The sequence below is a fragment of the Emys orbicularis genome, chromosome 2, assembly GCF_028017835.1.
Source record: "Emys orbicularis isolate rEmyOrb1 chromosome 2, rEmyOrb1.hap1, whole genome shotgun sequence".
NCBI classification, from domain to species: Eukaryota; Metazoa; Chordata; order Testudines; family Emydidae; genus Emys; species Emys orbicularis.
This window is the reverse complement of record NC_088684.1, coordinates 261,848,428-261,864,892: the sequence shown is the minus strand read 5'-3', so window position 1 is coordinate 261,864,892 and position 16,465 is coordinate 261,848,428. Positions and strand designations below refer to the sequence as shown.

At 43.8% G+C, this 16,465-nt stretch overlaps 1 protein-coding gene across 1 annotated transcript in view; it reads left to right on the top strand.

Annotated features, from left to right (window-relative positions):
• DNAJC1 (DnaJ heat shock protein family (Hsp40) member C1) overlaps nt 1–16,465 on the top strand; it is a 193,245-nt gene that overhangs the window by 98,758 nt on the left and 78,022 nt on the right. The window lies entirely within an intron of this gene.

Sequence of the window (16,465 nt, the reverse complement as noted above, 5' to 3'; positions counted from 1 at the left end):
AGATAAAATTTCACATGGTCACACTAGCGTCTGTTTTTCCCTTTTTGGATCCTGGAGACTGTTACACCACGCTTGATTTAAGAGACCCCTACTTTCATGTATTGATCTACCGAGGGCATAGAAAGTTCCTCAGGTTCATAGTGAAGCACTCACATTATCAGTTCATGGTGCTTCCATTCAGCCTATCTGCAGATCCTCATATGTTCACAAAATATATCGCCATGGTAGCAGTCTTCCTGAGGAGACTAGGAGTGCAAGTCTATCCTGACCTGGACAACTTTGTCAGGAACCAGTTCACCACTGGGAATTTTGCATATCCCTTTCAATCTATGGTGGCATTTTCAGAAATGCTCCCAGTTCCACGCGCAGGGCCAGGTAGGCAGGCAGAGCTTCAGAGTCTCAATGCGTGGATGAGACGATGGTGTAGAGAGGAGGGGTTCACGTTCATTAGGAACTGGGGAAACTTCTGGGATGGGAGGAGCCTATACAGGAGAGATGGGCTCCACCTAAACCAAAGTGGAACCAGACTGCTGGCACTAAACATTAAAAAGGTTGTAGAGCAGTTTTTAAACTAAGAGATGGGGGAAAGCCGACTGCTGCAGAGGAGCGTGTGGATCGGACACAGACTTCTCTTAGGGGAGAGTCTGATGATAGAGAATCTCCAGGTTATAGTCAGGAGCAGAGGACTGAAAAGTATAATGTAAGGGCCGGATCAGATGATAAACAGCCACATAAAAAAGAATCTGGCACATCAGAAAAAGGCAGGCTAATAAACAGGGACAAGTTTTTAAAGTGCTTGTACACAAATGCCAGAAGTCTAAATAATAAGATGGGTGAACTAGAGTGCCTTGTGATAAAGGAGGATATAGATATAATAGGCATCACAGAAACCTGGTGGACTGAGAGCAATCAATGGGACACAATCATTCCGGGGTACAAAATATATCGGAAGGACAGAACAGGCCGTGCAGGGGGAGGAGTGGCACTATATGTTAAAGAAAGTGTAGATTCAAATGAAGTAAAAATCTTAAGCGAATCCACAGGTTCCATAGAGTCTCTATGGATAGAAATTTCATGCGCTAGTAAAAATATAACATTAGGGATCTATTATCGACCACCTGACCAGGACAGTAATAGTGATGATGAAATGCTAAGGGAAATTAGAGAGGCTATCAAAATTAAGAACCCAATAATAGTGGGGGATTTCAATTATCCCCATATTGACTGGGAACATTTCACTTCAGGACGAAATGCAGAGATAAAATTTCTCGATACTTTAAATGACTGCTTCATGGAGCAGCTGGTACGGGAACCCACAAGGGGAGAGGTGACTCTAGATTTAATCCTGAGTGGAGCGCAGGAGCTGGTCCAAGAGGTAACTATAGCGGGACCGCTTGGAAATAGTGACCATAATACAATAGCATTCAACATCCCTGTGGTGGGAAGAACACCTCAACTGCCCAACACTGTGGCCTTTAATTTCAAAAGGGGGAACTATACAAAAATGAGGGGGTTAGTTAGACAAAAGTTAAAAGGTTCAGTGACTAAAGTGAAATCCCTGCAAGTTGCGTGGGCCCTTTTTAAAGACACCATAATAGAGGCTCAACTTCAATGTATACCCCAAATTAAGAAAAACAGTAAAAGAACTAAAAAAGAGCCACCGTGGCTTAACAACCATGTAAAAGAAGCAGTGAGAGATAAAAAGACTTCCTTTAAAAAGTGGAAGTCAAATCCTAGTGAGGCAAATAGAAAGGAGCACAAACACTGCCAACTTAAGTGCAAGAGTGTAATAAGAAAAGCCAAAGAGGAGTTTGAAGAACGGCTAGCCAAAAACTCCAAAGGTAATAACAAAATGTTTTTTAAGTACATCAGAAGCAGGAAGCCTGCTAAACAACCAGTGGGGCCCCTTGACGATGAAAACACAAAAGGAGCGCTTAAAGATGATAAAGTCATTGCGGAGAAACTAAATGGATTCTTTGCTTCAGTCTTCACGGCTGAGGATGTTAGGGAGATTCCCAAACCTGAGCTGGCTTTTGTAGGTGACAAATCTGAGGAACTGTCACAGATTGAAGTATCACTAGAGGAGGTTTTGGAATTAATTGATAAACTCAACATTAACAAGTCACCGGGACCAGATGGCATTCACCCAAGAGTTCTGAAAGAACTCAGATGTGAAGTTGCGGAACTATTAACTAAGGTTTGTAACCTGTCCTTTAAATCGGCTTCGGTACCCAATGACTGGAAGTTAGCTAATGTAACGCCAATATTTAAAAAGGGCTCTAGGGGTGATCCCGGCAATTACAGACCGGTAAGTCTAACGTCGGTACCGGGCAAATTAGTTGAAACAATAGTAAAGAACAAAATTGTCAGACACATAGAAAAACATAAACTCTTGAGCAATAGTCAACATGGTTTCTGTAAAGGGAAATCGTGTCTTACTAATCTATTAGAGTTCTTTGAAGGGGTCAACAAACATGTGGACAAGGGGGATCCGGTGGACATAGTGTACTTAGATTTCCAGAAAGCCTTTGACAAGGTCCCTCACCAAAGGCTCTTACGTAAATTAAGCTGTCATGGGATAAAAGGGAAGGTCCTTTCATGGATTGAGAACTGGTTAAAGGACAGGGAACAAAGGGTAGGAATTAATGGTAAATTCTCAGAATGGAGAGGGGTAACTAGTGGTGTTCCCCAAGGGTCAGTCCTAGGACCTATCCTATTCAATTTATTCATAAATGATCTGGAGAAAGGGGTAAACAGTGAGGTGGCAAAGTTTGCAGATGATACTAAACTACTCAAGATAGTTAAGACCAAAGCAGATTGTGAAGAACTTCAAAAAGATCTCACAAAACTAAGTGATTGGGCAACAAAATGGCAAATGAAATTTAATGTGGATAAATGTAAAGTAATGCACATTGGAAAAAATAACCCCAACTATACATACAACATGATGGGGGCTAATTTAGCTACAACGAGTCAGGAAAAAGATCTTGGCGTCATCGTGGATAGTTCTCTAAAGATGTCCACGCAGTGTGCAGAGGCGGTCAAAAAAGCAAACAGGATGTTAGGAATCATTAAAAAGGGGATAGAGAATAAGACTGAGAATATATTATTGCCCTTATATAAATCCATGGTTCGCCCACATCTCGAATACTGTGTACAGATGTGGTCTCCTCACCTCAAAAAAGATATTCTAGCACTAGAAAAGGTTCAGAAAAGAGCAACTAAAATGATTAAGGGTTTAGAGAGGGTCCCATATGAGGAAAGATTAAAGAGGCTAGGACTCTTCAGTTTGGAAAAGAGAAGACTAAGGGGGGACATGATAGAGGTATATAAAATCATGAGTGATGTTGAGAAAGTGGATAAGGAAAAGTTATTTACTTATTCCCATAATACAAGAACTAGGGGTCACCAAAAGAAATTAATAGGCAGCAGGTTTAAAACAAATAAAAGGAAGTTCTTCTTCACGCAGCGCACAGTCAACTTGTGGAACTCCTTACCTGAGGAGGTTGTGAAGGCTAGGACTATAACAATGTTTAAAAGGGGACTGGATAAATTCATGGTGGCTAAGTCCATAAATGGCTATTAGCCAGGATGGGTAAGAATGGTGTCCCTAGCCTCTGTTCGTCAGAGGATGGAGATGGATGGCAGGAGAGAGATCACTTGATCATTGCCTGTTAGGTTCACTCCCTCTGGGGCACCTGGCATTGGCCACTGTCGGTAGACAGATACTGGGCTAGATGGACCTTTGGTCTGACCCAGTACGGCCTTTCTTATGTTCTTATGTTAATCAACCTCAAGGCCTCTTACCTCTTAGGGCTGCAGAATGAGCTAGCAGACTCCCTGAGCAGATCATTTTCAAGTCACCTCGGGTGGTCTCTTCGCCTGGATGTCACCAGTTGCATTTTCAGCAGTGGGGGACTCCCCAGACAGGTCTATTTGCAAACAAGTCCAACAGATAATGTCACCAATTCTGCTGCCTGCAGGGTTACAGTCCAGGCTTCTCACAGACACTTTCCTGCTATCCTGGATAAAAAAGCTTTGCTATGCTTTCCCCCCCAGTTCTACTCCTGCACTCTAAAGATCAAGCAGGACCACACCCAGGTTATATTAATAGCTCCAACGTGGTCCCACTAATACTGGTTTTCCACTCTATTGGATCTCTCAATAGCAACTCCAATCTGACTCCAGTTGCATCCGAATTTGATCTCCCAACAGCACAGTCGGCTGCTCCACCCAAACCTGCAATTCCTTCATTTAACAGCCTGGAAGCTCCATGGCTAAATCCCAGAGAGCAGGCTTGCTTGGAGCAAGTTTTCCATGTCTTATTAAGTAGCAGAAAGCACTTCACCAGGGCCACCTACCTGACAAAATGGAAAGTTCTCTGTCTGTGTTTGTCAAACCGGAGTCTCGCTGATGAACTCGTCCATCCAACATATACTTAACTATCTAGGTTCACCTGGCAGGAATATCAGCTTTCCATCCTTGCATGGATAACTGTTCTGGTTTTTTAAATGAAAAGGCAATCTGATTCTGTAAAGGCCTGGAAAGGTTGTACCCTCAGTTAAGGTAGGATTTTCCCTGTGGGACTTGATCTTGATCTTGTCTATTTATGAGACCACGATTTGAGCCTTTAGCAATGTGCTCCTTACTGCACCGTTTGTGGAAGGTGGTTTTCCTAATTGCCATTACTGCTGCCAGAAGGGTCTCTGAATTGCATGCCTTCTCATCTGAACCACCATACACAGCCGCCTTTAAAAATAAGTCGTACTTATGCCCTCATCTGTGTTTTCTCTATAAAGTAGTTTCAAATTTTAATGTCAATCAATTTATTTACCTGTATTTTACTCCAAACCACACGCAAATAGGGACGAGCAATGGCTACACACATCGGACGTTAGACAGGAACAAACTGGTTCAGCAATCCACCCAACTGTATGTGGCCATAGCGAACAAAAAGAAAGTCTTCCAATCGCCTTACAGAGAATTTCATCTTGGATAACTTCCTGTATCCACGTTTGTTAGGATCTGGTAGGCGTTTCACCACCAGACAAGGTGACTGCTCACTCTACAAGGTTGCAAGCACTCTCAACAGCGTTCCTAGCACAGATCCCTATCCAGGACATTTAAGCAGCAACATAGTTATTGGTGCACACGTTCGCCTCCCATTACGCCATCACCCAGTACTCCTAGCGATGATGCCAATTCAGTCAAGCAGTACTACAGTCTGTGTGTATGTGAACTCCAATCCCTCCGCTTATGTTACTGCTTAGGAGTCACCAAGAGTGGATTGCACATGTGCAATCACTTGAAGAAGAAAAAATGGTTACTAACCTTTCGTAACGGTGGTTGTTTGAGATGTGTTGCATATGTCCATTTCATGACTGGCCCTCCTACCCTTCTACATCAGAGTTTCGGGAAAGAAGGAACTAAGGAGGCTCAAGGTTGGCTGGGTGCTTTATACTGACGCCAGCAGCACATGGCCACAGAGGGCACTTGAGCCACCCCAAAGGTGCCATTGAGGGAAAAAATTCTGGGGACTGTGCAAAGGATACGTACACACCAAGAGTGGAATGGACATGTGCAACACATCTCAAAGAATATCAGTAGGAAAGGATGGTAACAGTTTTTTTTACTTTACATTTAAAATTTTATCTTCAGTTTTATTTTTTTCTGGGTAAGGTCACTGTGACCCCAAGAACCCCTTTATGCCGACTGGCAAAGGGGACATTCAACCCACCATTTTCAGAATATCTAGCAAAACAGTATCTTGTATGGTATCCTATAAAACTGTTGTCACACTGATCATTAATATCATCATGGGTGTATGTACAGGTTATGTACTGTGAGCCTAAGTCTAGGGATTCATGTTCCTTAGCCTCAGTGCCACATCCTATACTTTTGGGGACCCTCACTTCCTCAGTACCATATCCAGACATGACCACTTCTGGTACGCTAGCATCGGTACTGGTTGTCATGGTACCTTTGCTGGTGTTGCCACCTCCCTTGTCTGCTGAGACTGTGTTTTCATAACTCATGTGTACCTTACAGTTATTTTAGAATCAGAGTCCATTGCTGGAGGTTTCTCCTTTGTCTGCAGTATGCAGAGCTCTGCCAGCATCAGAACCTAAGGTGCTGAAGATAAAAATATCTCTGTGCCCAACTTTGCGGGTACTGATGGCTATCTTTCATGTGAGATCTAAGGATCGTCCAGTTTTACTCTTCAAGAATCTTCTCCATTAGAGGAATTTTTATTCATTTGCATCCTCATCTTTGCATAGTAGTTGGAGTCATTCTCCTAGGAGGTTTTCATGGTGACCTGATAGTGCCCTTTATGGAAATCCTTCTTGTCCTAGATCTCATGCTCCAAAAAAGTCTCATATTCCTGGTTCCCACCTTTATGGCACTTACAAGCCCTTACCATTAGGACCTTCTGAGATCCTGGAACCTCAGAGTCAGCAGAAGATGAAGGAGGAATATGATGTCCTATGTATCCCTCTAGGCATATCTTCATCACTGATTAAATTGATTTCTCATTGGGCAAATACATTGACTATAGACAACTTCAGAGCTTTCCGGAACCTCCTTGAAAGGATGGTGGACACCAGCACCTTTCCAGGATCGCCTTAAAAGGCTAAAGATCCACCTGGAAGGTGTCAAGGAAAGAGCTCATAAATTCTTTGGTGTTTTATACCTGATATCCCAGGGTCAGTTAGCTATGCTGATTAATGAAGGCATTCTTGAACCCCGTAAGGATTTATGTCAAGCTCCAGCATCCATCTTGGCAACAACCAAGAAGGCAGATTGCAGATACCAGGTACCACCTGAGGCATCTGAATAACTTTTTTATGCACCTGATGTTTGGTTTGTTGGTTGTAACAGCAGTTCACAAAAAATCTAAGTTGCCTGATCTGCCTAGGTGTATCCTCAGGGACAAAGAACCTAAGGTGATGGATCTGCTGGTGGGGGTGGAGGAGTGGGGGGAGTTTATTCATCTGCTTCTTTACAATTTTGGATAGCCAATTGTCATGCTTTAATGATTAAATATAACTTAATGTAATGGGACAAGGTTTTACTGTTGTTGGAGAGACGTCACTGTTAGGGCAAAGACAGCTCTGCAGGTCTCTCTGGATGCTTCTGACACTGCAGCCTGGTCAATGGCCACTGTGATGAGATGACTGAGAAGAACAGTGTTGTTGTGGTTGTCATGAATTCCTACAGAAGTTCACAGCACTGTTGAAGATTTGCCTTTTGAGGGCCATTTTTTTTTTTAAAACTCCAGAATGGATGAGGCATTGCACTTACTGAAGGATTCCAGGCACAACTTTGGTGTCTCGGTCAATGTTCCTCTTCTGAGAAGGAGCATAAAGGAACATTTTCTAGACAGTGATTTAGATTCCAGTTCAACAAGGGTGTATCTTCCTCAAGAGATTTGCCACAATGAATCATCTCTCATCTTCAGTCTCACCCAGTGAATCTCCCTCTGTTTTATGGGTTATATATTGTCTACTGCTTATGTGTCTAGTACTTATTAATGGTTCCCCCTTCAACCTCCCTGAGTTTGGCTAAGGTTTTTCGAGGTGTACTAGTTGAGCAACACAGCATGGATTTCCCTGTAGAAATTTCTCAGGAGGTACTTTCATTTCTTCCTTGATGTACAGACTTTCTAAATGTCTGCCAAGGTATTTCATTTAGCTAACTACCCACATCAAACACCCTAATGACAGAGGCATCCAAGGTGGGCTGGATGCACCTTTGGACTCTCTAGATCCAGGACATGTGGTCCCAAGCAGAGATTGAGTTGCATAAAAATATGCTAGAGCTCAGAGTATCTAGCCTGCAATGCTTTTCTACCACTCCTTCAGGGTATTGCTACTGAAATTCTGATGGACAACACAATAGTGTATAAACAGGCAAGGGAGAAGGCGGGACCCAGCACTCCAGTTTTCCCCTAAGTCCTATGCCTTTTTCCCAGCTCTCTGTCTCTGGTGCCCCAGCTGCCCATCTCTGCTTCCTGGAGCCATCGTGGCAGCTCGGTCTTGAGTTTAGATGGTTGAGTTCCTCCTTTCCAGAGTGTTAGTAGGGCGTCTTCCTCTGTGTCTCCATGCCTGGGCGCCTGCCATCCCGGTGGTCCTGGTATGCTTATATCCTATTTCTGATCAACTTCCTATAGCCTTCCATCTTCCAGGTTCCCAGAAAGATCATGTCACCTAAACAGAAAGCACTCCATCAATCATGAGTGGAAATTGAGATGTAGAATTAGATCAGATATTTCTAAAATGGGGAGTTCCCTTGGTAGAGCTGTTTGCTTCAAATGTGAACATGAAGTGTCCAGCATTCTGCTCCTGTAATCAGACACTGATAAGTCACTCAATCTCTTGTAAACCCTGCAATGCCCATTAGGCATTGGGTGAAAGTACAGTGGCCACCCATGTGGGAGCAACCCATTGGGGCAGCCTCAGAACAGAACATATGGTCCTCAACTTTCTTTTCACAGCTTCCTGGCCAGTTAAAGCACAGATATCACAGATTGCAATCTATAAATTGAAGTCAGAAAGCAACTGGGGGTTTGTAATATCACTGCTGAATTGCTGAAGACAGGTGCGAGTATTTTTATCATAGCTACATAGGCTTTTCCAGACCATCTGGTGTACTACTGTTATCCCCAGTGATTGGAAGAACAATGTTATTCTGCCTCTGTTCAAAAAGGGTGGTAAGGCAGAATGTAGCAACTGTAGAGATATGCGGCTGCTAGCTTCTGGGAAAGTCTTTTCTCCCATGTTAGCATCTTGAATGATACACTTCGTGGCAAAGGCCAGAATACTCAATACAGCTTTAGAGCTGGTGGTTCCATTGTTGATCAGATCTTTACCTTGAGACAGCTTTTTAAGAAGATGGCTGAATTTAATAAGCCATGTGTGGCACTTTTTTTATATAAAGACTTCCATCAGGCCTTTGATCAGTATATCAAGTAAGTTTGTGGGATCTGATGAGGTGACTTGGTGTCCCTGGGAAGATAGTATCATTAATAGAAGAGGTCTATAATGGAATAGAAAGCTCTATTAGAGTTAATGATAGATACACAGCATAGTTCCCTGTGTCCATAGGAGTTCAGCAAGGCTGCGCTCTATTATCATCGTTCAATAGCAGCATTGATTAGTTGATAGATAAGCTTGACAAAGCAGCTGTTGGTGGCATTGGGCTGAACACAGTTCTGTTTTGAGATCTCGAATATGCCAATGATGTTGTCTTGTTGGATCAGTTTGGTGAATTGCTGCAGCTGCTGGCCAATCTGGTTGGGCTAAAAGCAGTGTGTGTTGATCTGGTTATTTATCTGGATAAAACTAAGTTCTTGACCATTGCCCATCAAGCAGCCTCCAGGTCCAGATTATGATCAGCTCAGTATTAAATCTGTCTGGACTGGCCATCCAAGTACGTGGCAACTGTCAAATATCTGAGCAGCATCAGAGTGTTGGAAGATGCTAAAGAGGTGGACATTTATAGAGCAGCAACTTCAACTATTTTGGGGACTCCTCAGCGGCCTCTGTGGGGAAGTCATGACATCAGACTTTCTACAGAGTTGAGGGTCTATAGACTCATGGTCATACCAACTGTGTTGTACTTAAGTGAAATATGGGCAATGAGGAAGGCTATAGAAGAACACCAGATGAGTATTTTTTAATTCTTCTTGTCTTCATCATCTGCTCCATATTAAGTGGCACAACAAGATCACAAATATAATTACTGCCAATCAGTGAGAGCTTATGGAAAATAGCTCCTGTCAAACTAATTTGATATTTTTTTTTATGAGATTATAAGTTTGGTTAATAAGACAGGAGTATTAGTGTAATATACTTAGATTTCTGTAAGGCATTTGACTTGGTACCACACAACATTTTGATTAAAAAACTAGAACTATATAAAATTAGCATGGCACACATGAAATGGATTAAAAGCTGACAAAGTGATCGGTCTCAAAATGTAATTGTAAACAGGGAATTATCATGGAGCGGGTTTGGTTAGGGGTACAGCTGGGATCAATTCTTGGTCTAATGCTATTTAACATTGTATCCAATGACCTGGAAGAAAACATAAAATCATCACTGATAAAGTTTGCAAATGACCCCAAAATTGGGGGAGTGGTAAATAAGGAAGAGGACAGGTCAGTGATACAGAGTGATCTGAATCGCTTGGTAAACTGGGGGCAAGCAAATAATATGCATTTTAATATGGCTAAATGTAAATTTATACGTGTAGGAACAAAGAATGTAGGCCACATTTACAGGGTGAGGGACTGTATCCTCGGAAACAGTGACTCTGAAAAAGATTTCAGAGTCTTGGTGGATAATCAGCTGAAAATAACCCACCAGTGCAATGTTGTGACCAAAAGGGCTAATGTGATCCTTGGATGCATAAACAGAGAACATAGCCATACTGGGTCAGACCAAAGGTCCATCTAGCCCAGTATCCTGTCTTCCGACAGTGGCCAATGCCAGGTGCCCCAGAGGGAATGAACAGAACAGGTCATCATCAAGTGATCCATCCCCTGTGGCCCATTCCCAGCTTCTGGCAAACAGGCTAGGAACACCATCCCTACCCATCCTGGCTAAGAGCCATTGATGGACCTATCCTCTATGAATTTATCTAGTTCTTTTTTTGATGTAGCAGTGGTGAGCATTGAAGAGGGATTTGAAGGAGGACAAGGCAGTTGCCTTATGGATCAGTTCTGGGATGGTGGTCAGTTCTTCAAGAGCAATTCAGAAACATGCTTGGAGACTTTAGTGTGAGAAGCTGACAAATGGGTGGATGAGATGGGAGCTGAGGAAAGGGGTGCCTTTTTCACTGTATTGGTTTAGAGTTGAAGGAGTCCAGGAGTTTCCTGACTTCCATCTAGGATCCTGATGCACCTTTGAGTCTATATTGAAATACCCAAATGGATGGATTTTTCTGTCTTATGATAACAATAAAGATCAGGAATTATTCTTTGGTACCCATCTCCCTTCCAACTGTCTCACTAGCCTCCACTGTCTTTTCCACACAGGGTGATACAAAATAAATGTGCTTTTTATTATATTCTGCATTTCCATATAACTCTTGTGCACTTTATCATTCTGTGTATTGGACAATATGAACTGAAGTCTGAAGGAGGAACTCATTCCCCACCATGCAGTAGCATGGGCTGCTCTCTATCCTGATTCAAGCCAGAGAATAGAGATATGAGGGGGCAAAGTGATGGCTTCTGGAACCCTAACTGAGAATTGTCTAATTTTGTAGATGTTTACATTTTCTGCTTGCTTCATTACTGAAAATTTAAATTTTGTAGGGATTCTCAAGTTTAGCTATGCACAGAAACATTTTTAATACAGGAGATATTATTTTGAAGCTATTGTTTAGCGCTACCAAATAAAAATAAATCATTCATATTCTACTAGCTAAACATTTTTCAAGGCACCTAGTACATTCTTTTCATAGAAGTTGATGACAGGTAAAATTGTGTATAGTTGGTTATCTAACTCTGGAATGGGAATTCATGCAATATCAGTGTCATCTGTTTTTAAATCTGGTTCCCTAAATGGGATGAGTCAATTCCCAAGGGAACAGCATAAGTAATACTGAAATCACTGAATTAACATAACTAGGCATCTTAGTGTCTGAATTTTTGGAGAACATCATTGTAAAGGACTTTTTTGTGACGTTGACTTTATCTTCCAAGCAACATGACATTCAGAGGAATTACTGAATTGGAAAGTTCCATAAAAAAGTTACCTGTTAAATAATGAATGTCTTCAGATGATGCACTGAAACATTTGTTTCTAAAATTTTGTTTCTTTGGTTTTCATTCTGATGTACAATTAAGTGTCTGGATTTTCTTCCGATCAGCTCATCAGAAGGAAGGTACAAGCAGCTTCCCTTGTTTAGATTGAGCTTCTACTTTAGTCTTTAGGTGAATTCTGGTGATGGATAAACAGTGCTGTGTATATACTTTTGTTGGGATTTAGAGGATATTTAAAGGATATAAATGTCACAGTTTGTATCCTGCTTCATCACATCAGTTTGTTGCTCTGTATATACTATTAAGCCACCTATCATATTACTTTGTAGCCATTTAATCCTTTACCTTCCTGTTACCTGTCTAACATGTCTTCAGATCACTTTTAACTAGACCTGGGAGAATGAAGGGGAAATTATTAGTGTACATGTTTTGTTACATCTGAATTATTATTTGATCTGATTTTTGTTCTGTTTTGTTATCTTTTCTGCAAACATTAATGCAAATAGATTTTTTTTATCCGAATATCAGGAAAGGAACTTTTATTCATGCCCAAAGTGCACATCCAGATACTCCAACATGGCTTTGTGTATTTGGGAATGAACATAGTATTAGAAGGGAGGAAGAGACTAGGAGAGTGGGAGATCCAGTGATTTTGAAAAATAAATAAATGCAATGAAGTGATCCTTGAGATCTTTCTTACTTTGTCCAGTAAAGCAGAAATGCCACACACACATCCCTCCCCCGGCATCAGTGGATGGGGGAACTTGATGGGGCCAGTGGTGAAAGGGGGATAGTGCCTGTAGCAAGGGGGGAGACACTTTCCAAGGGACAATCGATAGCACCTTCCCCTGGGAGTCTCTGGTACCCATTGGCCATCAGGGGGAGAAGGGTGCTGATTGGTCAGCATTCCCAGCTCCCAGGATTTAGCCCAGTGCAGGGACACGTAAAGCCTCCTTTGGCTCCTTTCCAGCAAAGAAAAGGTTACTCACCAGCCTCCAGCAGCAGCAACAGGAGTTGTCCAGATGCAGAGGGATCCTGGGGCCGCTTTCCCCAGGGGCAGAAGGTCTGCTGCAGTGGGGAGGGGGACCACTGTGTGGGTGATACCTCTGCCCATCCATCCCAGCATGGGGGCTCTGCCGTCAATCAGAGCAGGGAGGGATTCCATACTGACTCCTTCCCTGCCCAAGGTGGGGAGGCGGAGGGCTGCATGGGGAGGCTGCTGGGGCCATTGGGCCCTGAAGTGGTGTAGCCCTGGTTGTGCCTGTGACCGTGCCCCACCTCCCCTTGGAGTGGGGGAACCTGAGGGCCACATGGTGCTGCTACAGCAGCTGGGAGCTGGGTTTGTTGCCATGCCCCCTCCCCCGCTCTCCCTGATTGAAGGAGAGGGGGCTGGGAGTCGTGTAGTACGTGTGCTGCGGACCTGCAGGATTGGTCGAGGCTACGCGCGGCTCATGCGGCGCCTCATGGTCTCAGACACCATCCGATGATCCAGGGACATCTACATCTAACACATCACCGGCCAGAGTGACATCGTTCTTCGACTATGAGAAAGGGACCAAGAGACTTTCTCCGTTGGATCATATGAACTGGAACCATAAACTCCCTAAACATTAAATCTCACCAAATGAGGGTCAATCCATCCTCCTCATCATATCCACTCATTATACTCCACACTCCATAGCCACTTTATGAACTTCATACCCTCATATCTCAATGTCTGTACTTTGACCCATCAACCTTTTACCCCCAATCGGGGATATTGCAGATTATGTATTCCTTATGCCACCCCATCTTAAACCAAACTTTGCACCCTCGTTAATCTGTACGTTATTCCCCGATAACCAGAATCTTCTATGCTTAAACTCTGTACCATTCACCTTTTTTTTTTTTTTTTTTTAACATCTTAATAAAATTTTTAAATTTGCTTTGGTGGCGATGAAGGCCCTGGCTCTGTATTCCTGGGCTTGCCCTGCTGTAGATAGCTCTAGGGCAGTGGTTCTCAAATGTATTTTATTGCGCCCCCCTTCTTTGTGTCTGCAGGATTTTACTTCTCCCCCGCCACACAAATACATGTACCGACATATGCAGCAGCAGGGCTCCACTTGAATTGGTTTCAGCTTTTGTTTTTCACTTGAGTTTTTTCCTGTTGCACGAACAAGCCAACAATCCATTGTAATAAGAGCAAAAGCAAAACTGCGATTGTGGTGCCTGCTTACAATTTAATGTGCACAGTGCATCGTAGCAAACGGATTGACGTACAGATGGCAATGTCTTTGTATAATGCTATGCAAGCTTAACAGAAATCCATCAAAATGCACAGCGCCATCTGACGACCTGATACATCTGGAGGAATCATCTTTGCTAATTATTCTTTGCTCTGGGTAAAATGTGCACAGTATGTTCCCCCTCTCCCCCTCACCCCAAAGCTTCTCATGCCCCCACAGAATATATTCCGCACCCATCCAGGGGGGCTGCCCTCCCAGTTTGAGAACCTCTGCTCTAGGGAAACTCCTCTCCCCAGTCCCCGACCTGTGGAGGGGAGAGGCTAGGGATCACGCAGTGCCTCTATGGTGGCTGGGAAGGGCCCTGTGTCCTTGGGTGGCCCTGCCAGGGCTGGGTCTGTTGCATTGTGTCTCTCTCCTCTCTTCCCCCCCCCCCTCCCGTGTGTACAGGAGGAGAGGTCATGGGTGTGCCCCCCCAACTCTGGCTTCTGGTGTGGGGAGGGGGAAAGGCTTGTGGGGCCTTAGCCAAGGGTACAACCAGTAACCCAGCAGGTGCCTGCTCCAGAAGCCGTCTCTTCTGTACCATCCCTTCCCCCTCCCCCACACACAGTGAGGCAGCAGGAGTCAGGGCATAGATAGTAGGGGTGCTCTCCTGTAGGCATGGGAGGGGATACACTATGCCTTAATGGAGGCAGTGAGAGTTGTGGCCTTAGAGGCGGGCGAGGGTTCATTTGGGCAGCTTTTCCAGGAATTTGTGGGCTTGGGAGCGCAGTCTCCATGCGGGAGGATGTGCTCAGTCTTCACAGGAAGGGAGATCAGACAAGGATCAATGGCCTGCAACAGGCCCAGAAGGAGTCAGAAGAGGAGGAGAGCAGCTGGACAGGAGCCGGGACCTCAGCAAGCACAGTTCACTTTGCGATGGTGGTGAGTCAGAGGAGTGTATTCCCCCTCATACAGGTGGTCCACGGGATAGATTCAGGCTCTGAATTTAAGGATATTGAGGGTCCAAGCCCCAGTGAGGTGGATAAGAATGACAAGGAGTGGGTGAGTGGGCCTGGGCCTCACTCCCATAACCTGTCAACAAGTTCATCAGGCATCTTCAGGATGTGGTGGTGGGCAGGGCTGGATTAAGACCTTTAGAGGCCCTAAGCACTGAAAAAAATTATGGTGCCCCCCCACATGTAATTCAAAATAAAAACAATACTATACCGTAAAATAAAATTGTATTTTTTGAAATGACGCAAAACTTTAATGTATGCTGAAATTAAAATAGCTTCTTTCTAGATTTTATGATTGCAAAATTCTGGATAAGTTCATCGAAGCTGACTCAACGAAGCATGTCCGCTTCCATACACTATAGGGAAAGTGAATCAAGTCTGTCCTGACACATTGTTGTTCTCTGAGGGTTTTTTATTCTTTTCAGATGAGAAAAAGAGCGTTCTGCGGAGCAGTTAGTAATCATCAATGTTAGAAAAATATGTAGTGCGATCTCTACATTTGGAAATACACATTGTATTCCGTCTTTCAATATTGTGTCATGAAGATCAATGTGACTGAATTTCATTTTTCCTGTTTCATTAAACTTTGCACGCATATAACAGTGGAACTGCCGTACTTCTCCACAGAGATTCATGTTCAAGTCAATAGGGTATGAGTCAACTAGTTTTTGGGAACCTTGTGAATATTGTTCGTCAGATCATAGAATCATAGAATATCAGGGTTGGAAGGGACCTCAGGAGGTCATCTAGTCCAACCCCCTGCTCAAAGCAGGACCAATTCCCAACTAAATCATCCCAGCCAGGGCTTTGTCAAGCCAGGCCTTAAAAACCTCCAAGGAAGGAGATTTCACCACCTCCCTAGGTAACGCATTCCAGTGCTTCACCACCCTCCTAGTGAAATAGTGTTTCCTAATATCCAACCTAGACCTCTCCCATTGCAACTTGAGACCATTGCTCCTTGTTCTGTCATCTGCCACCACTGAGAACAGCCGAGCTCCATCCTCTTTGGAACCCCCCTTCAGGTAGTTGAAAGCAGCTATCAAATCCCCCCTCATTCTTCTCTTCTGGAGACTAAACAATCCCAGTTCCCTCAGCCTCTCCTCATAAGTCATGTGCTCCAGACCCCTAATCATTTTTGTTGCCCTCTGCTGGACTCTTTCCAATTTTTCCACATCCTCCTTGTAGTGTGGGGCCCAAAACTGGACACAGTACTCCAGATGAGGCCTCACCAATGTCGAATAAAGGGGAACAATCACGTCCCTCGATCTGCTGGCAGTGCCCCTACTTATACAGCCCAAAATGCCGTTAGCCTTCTTGGCAACAAGAGCACACTGTTGACTCATATCCAGCTTCTCGTCCACTGTGACCCCTAGGTCCTTTTCTGCAGAACTGCTACCTAGCCATTCGGTCCCTAGTCTGTAGCAGTGCATAGGATTCTTCCGTCCTAAGTGCAGGACTCTGCACTTGTCCTTGTT